Here is a 15,302-nt window from a genome sequence, read left to right on the forward strand (position 1 = left end):
CCAAAAGAAAAGCTTCTGTTTTTTGTTTACATATCTTACCTTAAACATCTTTTTCAATTCATTATATATCATTTCCCTGTAAGCTTTAACCTTATTACAAGACTGCCACATATGAAGAAAGTTACCTTCTTTCCCTTTGCATTTCCAACACATATTCGATTTTGATTCATAAATTTTTGCCAATCTACCTGGTGTTAGATACCAGCTGTATAATGTTTTCACATAGTTTTCTCTTGAACCATAACGAGTTCTGTATCTTTTAAAGAAAAGGAAGGTGTTTCCATAAGAGGTGTTTCCATAAGAATTGCCTAGCAAGATCTGACTTCAGCATTCTGCTTCAAACTGCTACAGTCATACCTCGGTTTAAGTACGCTTCGCTTTGAGTACTTTCAGTTTAAGTACTCCGCGGACCTGTCTGGAATGGATTTATCCACTTTCCATTACTTTCAATGGGAAAGTTCACTGCAGGTTAAGTACAGACTTCCGGAACCAATTGTGTACTTAAACCGAGGTACCACTGTACGTGCCTTTAGACATATGAAGGTAATTTCTATTCAGTATCCAATATTCAGAGGTAGACTTCTGCTGTAACTGGAATGTCTGTTTACATCAGAGTTGGGGAGTCTGTGACCAGGAAGTCTCTAGGCTGGTTGGGATGGCGAAACTTTCAAGAACTACAGAGCACTTTTGCAAGATTTCCCACGCCATGAAGGCAGCTGTTCACTGAGTGGCACCCGTTGACCTCATGTTTCCTGACGAGAGTTGGCTGCAGATACGAAGGGGCCAGTAATTTCACCTGTCACTCAGGCAAGGGATACGTTATTGAGCTGTGTGGCAAGTGAGATTGCAGAGTGAGTGAGGCCAGGGTCCCAGGGGTGTCATAGAGAGAGCCCGCTTGTCTCCCTGCGACACACCTAAAAGCTTTGTTGGGGCTGTGGTGATGACAGTGGTGCATAAGGTTTATTAAGAAGTCCAATTCCAACCAAGGAGCTCAATCTAGGACCCTGATGCTGCAGAAGAACCAGATAGATCCATTTGTGGAGGGATCCAGCATGTGTGTGGGGTGAAATCAGAGCAGTGCCCTTGTGGTTAGTCCACTGTCTTGAGAGAAACACTGTTCAGGGAACCCAAATGCTACCTGGGCAGCCTTCCCATCAGACAGTAGCAGAGGAAGGAAGGGAAGCTATGGAAGACCACCCATCAACACAGCTGAGAGGCTAGCAACTTTCCCTTCCTCTTCCCCTTGAACTTTTTTTTTTGTCCCAGCTGGTTATTAGTAGAACATGCAGCTAAGAAGTTTTCTTTTTTCCTCTTCCCTCCCAAACAACTTTCCTTTTGTGCCATGTCTTTCAGACAGTAAGCCTGTTTTTAGCGATCTGCAAGCTTCTCTGGGGAGCCTTTTTTGTTTTGCAGAAGGGTGGGCTAAAACCCTTTCAAGCAGCTAAGTAAAGGAATAGCCCAATAACTCTTCAGTTACGGAGAGTTGGGAAACGTGATCCTTCCATGGAACTTTGAATGCAAATGGTTTCCCTGGCGAAAGCTCCCTTTTAGCACTCCCGTCTGCCTGCAGCTCTGACTGCGAGGCTCAGCTGGGTTCCTTGAGCTCCAGCAGGATGTTTTATGGCACATGTTAAGGTTGGAGGCAGCCTGTCAAGAGAGGAGCCTTCTCCCTGGGCATTCATGCCTGTTGCCTTGACGGGCTGGGAGGAGCGACACAGAACTGGACACCTGCCGGCTTTTCAACACAAACAAGGACGGGGGGGGGGGAGAGAATTTCCCCTCCCCTCCCCCTGCCGAGCGTCACCTCTTGCCCATGCTTAATGAAATATTGAAACAGGTTGCTGGTGACAGACAGCTGCCCGCCGCAGGCTGCACAGCAGCAAGGGACAGGGGGAAGCATTGATATTAGATCTGAAGACTGACAGGGGTAATGGATGGGTGCAAGGAAGCAGGCCGGGTCCTGAGTGGAGAGATGCAAAAGTCCTGCTGCAAAGATCGGCAGGGGGCAAAGGGGGAAGGGGCAGAGAATCCCTAGACGGCTAGAATGATGCTGCAGGGGCAATGCCCTTGACTTGGTCACCATCCTGTGTGGGTGCCTGGAGGCGGTTGAAGGATGGATGGCAGCTAAGAGATTGAGGTTGAATCCTGACAAGGCAGAAGTACTGTTTTGGGGGGACAGGAGGCAAGCATGTGTGGAGGACTTCCTAGTCCTGAATGGATTAACTGTGCCCCTGAAAGGCTAGTTGCACAGCCTGGGAGTCTTTTTGGACTCACAGTTGTCCATGGAGGCACAGATCAATTCTGTGTCCAGGGCAGCTGTCTACCTGCTTCATCTGGTATGCAGGCTGACACCCTACCTGGCCGCAGACTGTCTCACCAGAGTGGTGCATGCTCTGGTTATCTCCTGCTTGGACTACTGCAATGCACTCTACGTGGGGCTACCTTTGAAGGTGACCCGGAAACTACAATTAATCCAGAATGCGGCAGCCAGACTGGTGACTGGGAGTGGCCGCCGAGACCATATAACACCCATCCAAAGACCTACATTGGCTCCCAGTATGTTTCTGAGCAGAATTCAAAGTGTTTGTGCTGACCTTTAAAGCCCTAAACGGCCTCAGCCCAGTATACCTACCTGAAGGTGTGTCTCCACCCCCATCGTTCAGCCCAGACATTGAGGTCCAGCTCCGGGGGCCTTCTGGTGGGTCCCTCACTGTGAGAAGTGAGGTTGCAGGGAACCAGGCATAGGGCCTTCTCACTAGTAGCACCGGCCCTGTGGAACGCCCTCCCATCAGATGTCAAGGAAATAAACAACTATCTGACTTTTAGAAGACATCTGAAGGCAGCCCTGTTTAGGGAAGTTTTTAATGTTTGATGTTTTATCATGTTTTCAATATTCTGTTGGGAGCCGCCCAGAGCGGCTGGGGAAACCCAGCCATATGGGTGGAGTATTATTATTATTTACAGATGGCAACATCGAGATGCCGCCGCCCCCCCCCCCAACACACACACACACACAAACACACACACACACTGCACTTACGGTACAAGTTTAGGGGATTCTTCTGGCAAGTTGTAAATGGGAGAAGCTACAGCCAAGTGACTCTCGAAGGAACACAAGGTGGATGGACGGATCGCGGAGCAGTGGGGAAACTTGTGGGCTTATGCTCACGATTAAACAAGCAATGGTGTGCTTTTTATCTTCATCAGTACGGTAAACGCAATGCTTTTCAAGGAGGAAATCAAGGGAGATATAATAATAGTTTCACCAAGCGCAGACAGTAATCCTGCTACCAACAGCTTGACAATCAGAGGCACCAATAACGGATTCTCTTCCTCCGTTTACAAGGCAATCCTATGCGTATCTATTCAGAATTGAATGGGGCTTACTCTGATTTAAGGGACCATAGGAGTGCCTCCTTACAGTGCAATCCTGGGCCATCAGTCCCATTGATTCCCACAGCACTTAGTCCCCAAGTCAGTCCTCCGTTAACACGTTGTGGCAGAGCAGAGTTGCCTTGCCGTCCTCTACAATCTTGAATATGGAAGATCACCCACCACCCACCCATTAGGCAAATCTCACATCACAAGAAACATAACACTTTTTTTTACTACAGTGTTTTATTACAGGCTTGTACTTTAATTGCTCCTGGGAGCAATGCAAATGCATCGGAAGGGTGGGATATAAATCTTTCAAATAAATAAATAAATGTGTGTGGAATTTCACCCGTAAGGTCGTAACGCTAATGGTGATGGACAACGGAATCCTGATGCGACTCCTCTGAAATCGGTTCCATTGTAGTCAGAAGAGTTTACTGCCAGGTAAATGTGTATTGGATTGCAGCCTGAAATTCTTCATCAGGGATTGAAAACCTGTGGCACCCCCAGCATTGCTGGCCATTTGCCAGGCTGGCTGGGGCTGATGAGAGCTGCAGTCCAACATTGTTGTTGTTGTTGTTGTTGTCGTCATCGTCATCGTCGTCATTTTCATTAGGAGGGTGACTGGTTCCTTGCTCCTGGTTACTACATGAAAACATGTTAAGAGGCTCATACAATTAGACATAGCGTGGAACAAGTGGGCAGAGATTTCCACACACAAACACACAAATGTCTCAAAATGCCACAACTCAATATGCTGCCCACAGAGAGCAGCAAAGATACCGTATATTCCAGCGTATAAGATGACTGGGAGTATAAGACGATGCCCAACTTTTCCAGTTTAAAATATACTCGCCGTATAAGAAATACGACCCGGCGTATAAGACGACCCCCGGCTTTTGAGAAGATTTCCCTGGGTTTAAAAGTAGTCTTATATGCAGGAATATACAGTAGTCCCCTTCTCCAACCTTCATCTGCTTGCAAGCCACTTTGGATTGTTGTCCTGAGCAAGATAAAGCAACTGATGAAGTGACTGAAAACTTTAATCAGTAATAACGATAAAACAGTAATTGTTGGGGGCCAGCTGGTTTTTCAAACAACAAGTCCAGAGAGGAGAGTTTGGAAGCATATTTTGCCCCACAAACTGAGTCCTTCACAAGTGGGCAAGCTTGGATGCCATCTAGCATAGGTTACCCTGCAGGGTGCATATTGGCCCTCCAAAGTTTTTTGGGGGCCCCAAGACGACCCCAAATTTGTCCTTCAAACAAACAAACAAACAGATCTAAGCAGAGGTTGGATGCTATTGAAACCTCTTTTCTGTGGACTTACTCCACATTCCAGCGGGAACATTTAAAGGTCTTCAGCCATGGGAGCAGGGTGCGGGTTATTAATATTATTACTGTATTATTATTATTATTATTATTATTATTATTATTATTATTATTATTAGAATTTATATACCGTCCTATACCCGGGGGTCTCAGGGCGGCTCACAGAATAAAATCAATATATAAAACCACAAAATATCTAATTAATATCTAACCCAATAGCACCACCACCCCAACAAAAAAACCCCGACATTTTTAAAGGGCATAGGATGTAAATTGGATCAACCAAAGGCCTGGTTAAAAAAGGAACATTTTTGCCTGGCGCCTAAAGGTGTATAGTGAAGGTGCCAGATGAACTTCCCTGGGGAGAGCATTCCACAGACGGGGAGCCGCAGGGGCATCGCAAGGAGGGTGCGGGGGATGAGGTTCGCCCCAGGTGTAATGCCCGTGGGGGTGACAACCCCCCCCCCACGGGTGGATCGGCATGGTGGTGCTCGCACCCCCGGCGGGCAGATTTTCACGATTGTTGCAATCGTTGTGAAAATCTGCCTGCTGATCGCACAAATACGCCCGTGTGCAGCGCTGACACCCCCGAGAGGATCAGGCGCCGCCGATGGCACCCCCAGGAGGATCGCCCCACCCCCAGGTGAACATCATGTTTGCCACTCTGGGTGCCCCAGCAGCTTCCTCTGCCACTGACCCTCCAGACCTCTCAAGGAGGAGACACATGAAGAAGGGCCTCAGAAAATAACTTTGCATTGGGCCTGGAAACTCATTCGTAACCAGTGCAGTCAGACCAGGATCGGTGTCCGGGGAGCAACCTAAGCACCAAATTCTGCACCAGCTGAAGTTTCTGAACAGTGTTTAGATGCCGTTGCCCTCCTCATCCTGGTAAACTGAACCCACACAACTGACTCTTCCCACATGTTTGGTGGCCTTTAAACCAGAGATTACCAAACTTTTCCCCTGGGACCCAGGTGGCGCTGTGGTTAAACCACTGAGCCTAGGGCTTGCTGATCAGAAGGTCGGTGGTTCGAATCCCTGTGACGGGGTGAGCTCCCATTGCTTGGTCCCACTCCTGCCAACCTAGCAGTTCAAAAGCACGTCAAAATGCAAGTAGATAAATAGGAACCGCTACAGCGGGAAGGTAAACGGCATTTCCATGTGCTGCTCTGGTTTGCCAGAAGCGGCATTGTCATGCTGGCCACATGACCTGGAAGCTATACGCCGGCTCCCTCGGCCAATAATGCGAGATGAGCGCGCAACCCCAGAGTCGGTCACGACTGGACCTAATGGTCAGGGGTCCCTTTACCTTTACCTATACCTTTACCTAAACCAGAGATTACCAAACTTTTTCATGTTGGCGACACGCTTTTTAGACGCGCATCATTTCGTGCGGCACAGTAATTCAGTTTTACTAGCTATCCAGAGGTTAAACTAATCATTTTCAACAGGATTGCTCTGTTGTATTGCTCCTTGCAAGGAATAACTTAATCCTGTCCACCTGTGTACCAACTTGGAGGATATGACAGGGAGCAGGGGACATGTGTCAGCACATAGGACATTTGTTCCATGAATCAGCGGGGCGTATCGGCTGAGTTCTCCTGAAATTAATGAGCATGACTCACTTGGGTCCATTGCTTTTCATGGGCCCACTCTTAAGGATGTCTAACGCTGGATACAACCCGATATTTGGACGACTACCACCAAATATCCCCTTGCTCTCTCGTTTTGGGAAGCTCCACCAAAAAATTGCGGTTACCGCAAATTACCAACGTCGGTTCTAAAAAGCCATGACACAAAAGGAAAAAAGAACGGGAGGGTGGAGGGGGAAAACAAGCTCAAGCACAAGTTCTTGAAGTTACAGTTGATGTCAGTGGCAGTTCTTTTTATATATATATAGAAATTTATTTATTTGGTTTTTCAGATTAAAATTTTACATTCACATATCGAACATACAACATAAAAACAAGATTCCAAGGATTTCCCTCCTCCCCTTTGTGGGTCCTATTGTAAATCATTTCCTCCTGCATCTTTTATGATAATCCAAATCTTTTACCTCTCCATTGTATCCACCATTATGCTACAAGTGATATCCCAATCCTACTAATGATTTAAACTGTTTACAATGGTTTTTAAGAGGCAGAGGGTTATGTTGATTTTTTTCCCAAACTCCCCTTGCAATACGTTTAGGTTTTCCCGGACATTTTGCCAATTTTGCAAAAATATGCCCGGACGCCAAAATGCTGCTACGGAAGCTCACTCCATCACAGGGATTCGAACTGCCCACCTTCTGATTGGCAAGCCCAAGGGCCTCAGTGGTTTAGACCACAGTGCCACACCCCCATCCCTAGTTTTGGGAATATGACAACCCTACTACAGACTATTCCCCCAAATGGGGCTAGAATGCAGACGAGATCTATCCAAACCCCTGTTGTTCCTAGGGAACTTGTTCACTAAAGCCTTGCCTCTCCCCTACCAGAGCTAGGCAGGGGGAGAATGATGCCTATTGTTGGGGAAGTGGGGAGGGCAGAGCATTGGGGAGAAGGCAGCTTTTGTGTCCCCACTCCCTCCCCACTTTTTCTCAGCTGGGATTTACTGTCCGAGGAGATGCACTGCGCTCCAGACCATATAAAATTAGTCATTTCCTAAATCCACCGGCCCTGCGCTAATAAATGGCAGCCGGGCCGTATATCACCTGCATGCCAGCAAACGCCAAGATTGATATCTGCAGGGCGGCCTGAATTAATTCCTTGGACAAGCGGCATTTATTAAGCATTCTGAGGATGTCAGATGAAGAAATCCATCCTGCCCTCGCTGGCAATTAGGCGGGGAGCGAAAGATCAGGGTGGATAGATGGGGCTCCCAGCGGGGTATAGATGCCAAGGGTCAGTGCCTGTCCTAGCTGCAATAAGCACTCGGCTCCCAAGAAACAGGAGGAGCTCCCCACCCCCCCACCCCGCCCCTGCCCTTGCTTGCCAGCCCTATTCTGCTCTGCAATGGGCACGATGCTACTAGGAATAGCAAAAATAGAGGATGGAGGCAGAGCTCCTAAATCCAGGTTGGATTTTTGTGCTCTTTCTGATGTCAGAATTCCGCAATTGTGCTTGAAAATAGTAATAAAGAAGGTTGTCTCTGAGCATATGGAGAATGCTCACCCCCCCCATGACAATGGAGTGATCACAATGATGCAGAAACCTGTTTTAAGTTGTGAATTATTTCCTATGTATTCCAATGGCAGTTGTAAGTGAATTGTAAGTCTTTTCTAAAACAAAGAACATCTGCAAAAAAATGGGGGGGGGAGAGGGCAGCCTGAGTCACAGAAATAGGGGCATATAATGGTATAAAGAGGTGTAAAGGTAAAGGTAAAGGGACCCCTGACCATTAGGTCCAGTCATGACCGACTCTGGGGTTGCGGTGCTCATCTCGCGTTATTGGCCGAGGGAGCTGGTGTATAGCTTCCAGGTCATGTGGCCAGCATGACAAAGCCGCTTCTGGCAAACCAGAGCAGCACATGGAAACGCTGTTTACCTTCCCGCTATAGCGGTTCCTATTTATCTACTTGCATTTTGATGACCAAGCAACGGGAGCTCACCCCGTCACAGGGATTCGAACCGCCGACCTCCTGATCAGCAAGCCCTAGGCTCAGTGGTTTAGCCCACAGCGCCACCTGGGTCCCTATAAAGACGTGTAGGATATAGCTATTAATGATAAACTAACGTGTCATTAAGGTAAGATGGAGACTATGCAGGAGAAATGATTTTGAGGAGATATGGAGGGTGTTTGTAGAATTTGTACTGTTAAAATGGAAAGGGGTCAAACCATCGCAAGTGTTGAAAATTTGGAAGGCTAGATAGTTACAATAGAATGGTCTTGATGGTGAGGTGCACATGTTTATTCTAATTTATTTGTGATTATGACTTTGTATAAAAAAAACTATTATCACCTTTAAAAAAAGAAATACAGTAGGGGTATAATTCTCAGGAAAATTTGGGTATCCATACATTTTTTTAAATATATATACAGTATACTGTTTTACAATTTACGTTTTGCTCAAGCACTGTTGTTCCCATGGGGTGTGCACATAAGAAGCTCTATGAGTATACCTGATAATGTCAAAATGCGAATGGAGTAAAGACGTGTTTCCTTCAGCTTTACTAGTTAGGGGTGTGGGTGACGCTGTGGCCTAAACCACTGAGCCTCTTGGACTTGCCGATCGGAAGGTGGTTCGAATCTCTGCGACAGAGTGAGCTCCTGTTGCTCTGTCCCAGCTCCTGCCAACCTAGCAGTTCAAAAGCACACCAATGCAAGTAGATAAATAGGTATCACTGCGACGGGAGGGTAAATGGCATTTCCATGTGCTCTGGTGTCCATCACGGTGTTCTATTGCACCAGAACCGGTTTAGACATGCTGGCCACATGACCCAGAAAGCTGTCTTGGCCTGAAAGCGAGATGTGCACCGCAACATCCAGGGGTCCTTTACCTTTTTTTAGCTTTACTAGTCAGGGAATCAAGATGATCCACATCCACCCTAGGAATTAGGTTACTATTACTAGGAATGCACTGCGTGTTCCCAAGCTAACATATCTTGCCTGAAAAGGTTTGTGAGTATGTGTATGGGCGGGACGCGGATGGCGCTGTGGGTTAAACCACAGAGCCTAGCGCTTGCCAATCAGAAGGTCGGGGGTTCGAATCCCCACGACGGGGTGAACTCCCGTTGCTCGGTCCCTGCTCCTGCCAACCTAGCAGTTCAAAAGCACGTCAAAGTGCAAGTAGATAAATAGGTCCCACTCCAAGTAGGAAGGTAAACGGCGTTTCCGTGCGCTGCTCTGGTTCGCCAGAAGTGGCTTAGTCATGCTGGCCACATGACCTGGAAGCTGTACGCCGGCTTCCTTGGCCAATAACGCGAGATGAGCGCCACAACCCCAGAGTCGGTCACGACTGGACCTAATGGTCAGGGGTCCCTTTACCTTTTGTGTGTGTGGAAGCCTTATTTTAAAACCCCCAAACACCTCACTTTGCTAATCTTTGTACATGTTTGAAGCACCGACTGGCTGTTGCATTGGTATCAAAAAAAGAGACCCTCTCCCTGTGAATAATGAAGTCATAATGTAGCCAGCTAGATCTGACTGTGTGATGTCACTGAAAACCTATGAAGCCAATTCACTGCTTTGCCCTCGCTCTGAAGGGGAGTGCTGGCATCCGAATGACGCTGAGGAAGGGAGCTTGGCTATAAATGCATGGATATTTAGATGCAGAAAGGACAACACCTCTGCTGTAACATTTTGGACCCATGTGAGCCCAAGTAAAAAATTAACAAAAAGAGGTACCCTTCTTTTTAGCACAGGGCCAACACATTAAGAAATGTAACCTCCCCAATACCTTTTTGGCTCGGGTCTCCTCATGTCACATTTGTATATTGCCTTCTACAACACATTTAACGTGTTTTATTTGCAGCTGTGTAACTGAGTCCCATGTGACAGCCCTTAAGATATTTGAAGATGGCTATCATATCTCCTCTCAGTCTCCTCTTTTCCAGGCTAAACATACCCAGCTCTGTCAATGTTCCTCATAAGGCTTGGTTTTCAGACCCTTGATCATCTTGGTTGCCCTCCTCTGCACATGTTCCAGCCTGTCAACATCCCTCTTAAATTGTGGTGCCCAGAATTGGACACAGTATTCCAAGTGTGGTCTGACCAAGGCAGAATAGAGTGGCACTATGACTTCCCTTGATCTGGACTTCTGTGGATGCAGCGTAGAATAGTGCCCCCCCCCCCCCGGCTGTATCACACGGTTGACTCATGTTAAACTTGTGGTCCGCCAAGACCCCTAGATCCTTTTCATGTGTACTGTACTGCTAATTATTTTCTGAGGGTTCCCCCAATGCTCTGGAGCCGATCTGGGGAGGACACTGAGGAAAGAAAGAGAGTCCTCTTGCACTATTGGTAATCCTAACGCCGACGGGATGAGTTAGTAAATTGCCTCCCTTTGTCTAGGACTGTGGAGACCCGGATTCAAACCTCACTCAAACCATGAAGTTCACATTGTGACTCTGGACTAGTCTACCTCACCCTCGCCTACTCCCCGGGGTTGCTGTGAGGATAAAATAGGAAGGAGAATAAGGCTTATTAGAGCCGAGCCACGGCGTGAGAACCAGGTTCTTTGGCGGTGTGGTTGCTCAAACTGACTCCTAGGGACAAAATTCCTGCCAGGACAGGCCTGAGGCATTTTGCTGCCTGAGGGGAAGAACAAGATGGCACCTCCACAGACACCTTCATTCCATGTACTGAAGCTGACTGGACTAGCAGCGGAATCTTAATTTCAACAAAGGGAAAGAGACAGTATCCTTTGCCACACCTAAGGACCAGAGTGGCAGATCCGACCCATTGATTCAGAGCACACCCAACATGCAAAGAAAGCACACAAGTCCCCCAGAGAACCCTGAGAATTGTAGTCTCTCTCCCCCCCCCCCGAACTCCAACTCACAGCACCCTTAACAAACTATAGCTCCCAGGGTTCTTTTGGAGAAGTCAGGTGTGGATTTAAATTTATGGTGTGGATCTGCTGGTTCAAGGCAGACAGAGGGGAACATGCCAGCACAGGGTGGCGTGAGGGCAGGTTGGAACCAGCCAGTGAAGGGGGTGGTGAAGGGAGCTGCCTCCTGCTGTCAGGGGCTGTGCTGAGCAGGGCTGCACTGCACTGAGGAAGAATGGTGGGAGTCACCCCCTCCCCCTGACCCTGAATCTTCCCAGGAGCAGGAGGACAGAATAGATTTGGAACAGTGGTTTGCAGAGGGGCATAGTTCAGAAGGCAGAAGCTGGGAAAGCTGGGAAATACTGGGTGGGGAACAGCTAGCAGAAGAAACACTGGAAGAGAGAGGGTTAACAGATTCATAGTCTCTGGATAGTATTCACACACATCCCCTTCACCAAAGTCCCGGAGAGCTCAGAAAGTGGCAGAATGGAAAACACAGCAGCTCCAAACTCAGATTACAAGAGGTATTTGTGATGTAGATTAGTAGGGATGGGGGGAGTAATCCTTAATTGGGAGCACTGCCATTTCTAGGAAATGTGTTCTTTGTTCTTTCACTGTGATTATTAAAGAATCTAACTGGTAAGACACTCCTTTCGTTTGATCTTCTTATTTACTGCCACGGGGGAGGAAGCCGATTCTCTGGAGTCTGACACCCACGTACACTCCAGCATGCCCTGTTTTCTCCCTTGCTCTGCACAACACCTTCTGGTGGCGTAGCTGTTTCTGGAGGGTTCTTTGCAGAGCCCGTGGTGCCTTATGTATTATGAAAAAGGGCCCTCTGAGAGAACAGCCTCGCCAATTATCTGGAGCAAATAAGCTTGGCTTCCTACAGAGTCTGTAGGGTGGAATCTAAACACAAATTTTTAAAAAGCTGTGAAAATGCTTTAAAAAAAACGTTTTGAAAAATACTTTGAATTTGGCATGGCCATCTAGTGTCACGTTTGTATATTGCGCTTTATAACGTTTTATTTGCAGCTGTGTAGCCAAGTACTAGGTCTGCTTCCTTCTCCTATGCGCCTCCTTTGGGGAGTGGAGAGCAGCTGGGAACCAGACTTCCAACAGCTGGGCTTGGAAGTGCCAGGGTATCCCCCTCGGTGTGTGTGGGGGGGACTCTTGTCTCCATGATATCACTCCTTCCTTTCGTCGCATGTCCCCCCCTTCTCCTCCTCCCCCTCCCCACCATGTGCAGAGACAGCCAAGAAGAAACGCAAACATTTCGGACGGTGTGTCTCCGCCATCGATCACCTGCGCACGCCCCGCTCCGATGAGACCCACTCCCCGCTCCGAGACAGGTTTCCGTGCCTTATTCCCGATTCGGCTCATGCCCACCTGAGTTGCGCGCTGACAAATAGACATTTAAATCAGACAATTAGCTGGCCTCCGCTACTGACATTTTTAATGTATTAATGTGCATCAACAGCTAATACATAGAAAATTCCCCTAATAACAGTGCTTGGGTAAAAGGGGTTGCTTTGCCGCTCTGGAGATGGCAGTGATATACGACTCCGATGGGGCGCTGGACCTGCAGTTCGCATTAATTACCAGCCGACTGACAGGCCGACGTGACAGCGTGCAATAGGCAGCAACCCCTTTATAATATCTGTAGCCATTCTCTCTCTCTCTCTCTTCTCTCTCTCTCTCTCTCTCTCTCTCTCTCTCTGTGTGTGTGTGTGTGCGTGTGTGCCAGTGAGAGGGATTTACATTGTGCATATACAGTGGTACCTCTGGTTAAGAACTTACTTCATTCCGGAGGTCCATTCTTAACCTGAACCGGCGCGCTTCCAGGGTGGGAAAAGTGCCGAAAATCCGTTGTGCGCATGCGCGTGGGCCTCCCCCGCCCCGGAAGTGCACCAGAAATGACTTCTTCTGGGTCGGGAGAGGCCCATACGCATGCGCACAAAGGATTTTCGGCGCTTTTTTCCCAACCCGGAAGAGCGCTGCCACGCTGCGCGCCGCAAGAGCGGGCGGCGGGCGGCGGGGGTCGTTGCGGGCCGGATTGGCAGGCTAATTGGGCCGCATCCGGCCCCCGGGCCGTAGTCTGGGGACCCCTGTTGTAAACTCTACACCTGTAAAGGAATGTGTGCATTCTATAAGAGATACACAATGTGTGCATGCCTATGTGTGGAAAACCTGAACTGTCATAACTGTACATATTTGTATGTGTGCATGAGCGGCGTACCCAGACAGCTATGCATAATGCAAGAGTGAATTAACTGTTATATACCTGTCTAGAAAGATGTGCGCATCTAAATCTGTGTGTTCAACAGGAGTGGATAAACCATGCATGTGAAAAGATGTACATGTGTCTCGAAGACGAAAACTTTCTATGTATATGCAGTTATGCGAGGGCACCTAAGGGCACATCGTTAAGGGAAATATGTTTATTTCTAACGTATTCATGCAAGAGAAGTATATAAAGTAAGCTCTGGCTGTGTAAGAAGTATGCATGCGTGTACTGTACGGCCAACCTTGATGAAAACGGAATTCAGTAAACCTGTTTCCCTGCCTGTACGAGGCTTACCGGGAAACCCGTATAAGAACCTAAAAGGTTACCTATAGGTCAGAGGAAGGAAACAGATCAACCACAGTCAAATCAGAGCAAAGTGGCTATTAAGCCTGGTCTTTATTACTGCTGTTGCAACAGGGTGCTCACTCACCCCACGCAGGAGGGAGGAAGAACCCAGAACAATGGTGTGGAAGTCGTCCTTGTATAGCCCTTTGAACTTGCCCACTCCCAAAAACCGGGGGCGGGGGGCAGTCTACAACAGAAATCCTGTCTGGCAGGATACTGATAATGGTCATTTGATTGCTTTACCTGGGCAGCTTGGGCAGTCCTTTTGAGATGCTAAATACTTTAGTTCCTAAATCCAGGTCACAGGCTCACCCTATTCATGCACGGTAAAGGTAAAGGGACCCCTGACCATTAGGTCCAGTCGTGACCGACTCTGGGGTTGCGCGCTCATCTTGCGTTATTGGCCGAGGGAGCCGGCGTATAGCTTCCAGGTCATGTGGCCAGCATGACAAAGCCGCTTCTGGCAAACCAGAGCAGCACATGGGAACGCCGTTTACCTTCCCGCTGTAGCGGTTCCTATTTATCTACTTGCATTTTGACGTGCTTTCGAACTGCTAGGTTGGCAGGAGCTGGGACCAAGCAACGGGAGCTCACCCCGTCACAGGGATTTGAACCACCGACCTTCTGATCAGCAAGCCCTAGGCTCAGTGGTTTAACCACAGCGCCACCTGGGTCATGCACAAATACACCCTTAAGACAGGATTTGTTAGCAAAGAGACAATGGGGAGGTTTTCCCATTTCCTTCCTTATTGCAGAGAATATTTGAGGTGGGTGGAAGAGTCAAAATGGCTTCAGGATTGTTCTCCTGTACTATTTCAGACACGTTGTTTATATACTTACGTATGTGTTTGCCTTGTACATTTATGAACATATGATTTATATATATGTGAGACCTTAGAATTCCTATAACATCGGTTTTCGAATGTCTCGGCTGCCAAACGTTTCGGAAGCCGAACGCTGGAAACCCGGAAGTGAATGCTTCCGTTTTCGAACGCACCTTGAAAGTTGAATGGCTTCTGAGGCGCGTTTCTCAATTTCCCCCTTTGAACTTGCTGTGACAGCCCTTTGATCCTTGGTTTTTGAACATTTTGGAACCAACTTCCGGAACAGATTGCGTTCGAAAACCGAGGTATGACTGTACACACACACACACACACACACACACACACACACACACAAAGAAATCCATACAAATGATTGGTTGGGGTCTGTGTGTGCAGGGTGAAAAATAGTGCTAAAGATCTCGTTTTATTCTACTAGAATGTTTCTGTCCTACCTTTTGGTCCCCAAGGCAGCTTCCAGATTAGAACATCAAAATGCAAAAAATAAAAATAAAAAAATCACAAGATGAAAAACAGATGCAGCACATCTGGGCGTCTTCAGGAATATTATGGGCAGGGGGGACAGAGTACAACTCTAAAAGTGGCGATCACCCAAAACTAATGCCTCTACTTTTTGCATCATACACCAGGTTCTGCAAATGCTAGCAGCT

The sequence above is a fragment of the Zootoca vivipara genome, chromosome 2 (assembly GCF_963506605.1).
Source record: "Zootoca vivipara chromosome 2, rZooViv1.1, whole genome shotgun sequence".
NCBI classification, from domain to species: domain Eukaryota; kingdom Metazoa; phylum Chordata; class Lepidosauria; order Squamata; family Lacertidae; genus Zootoca; species Zootoca vivipara.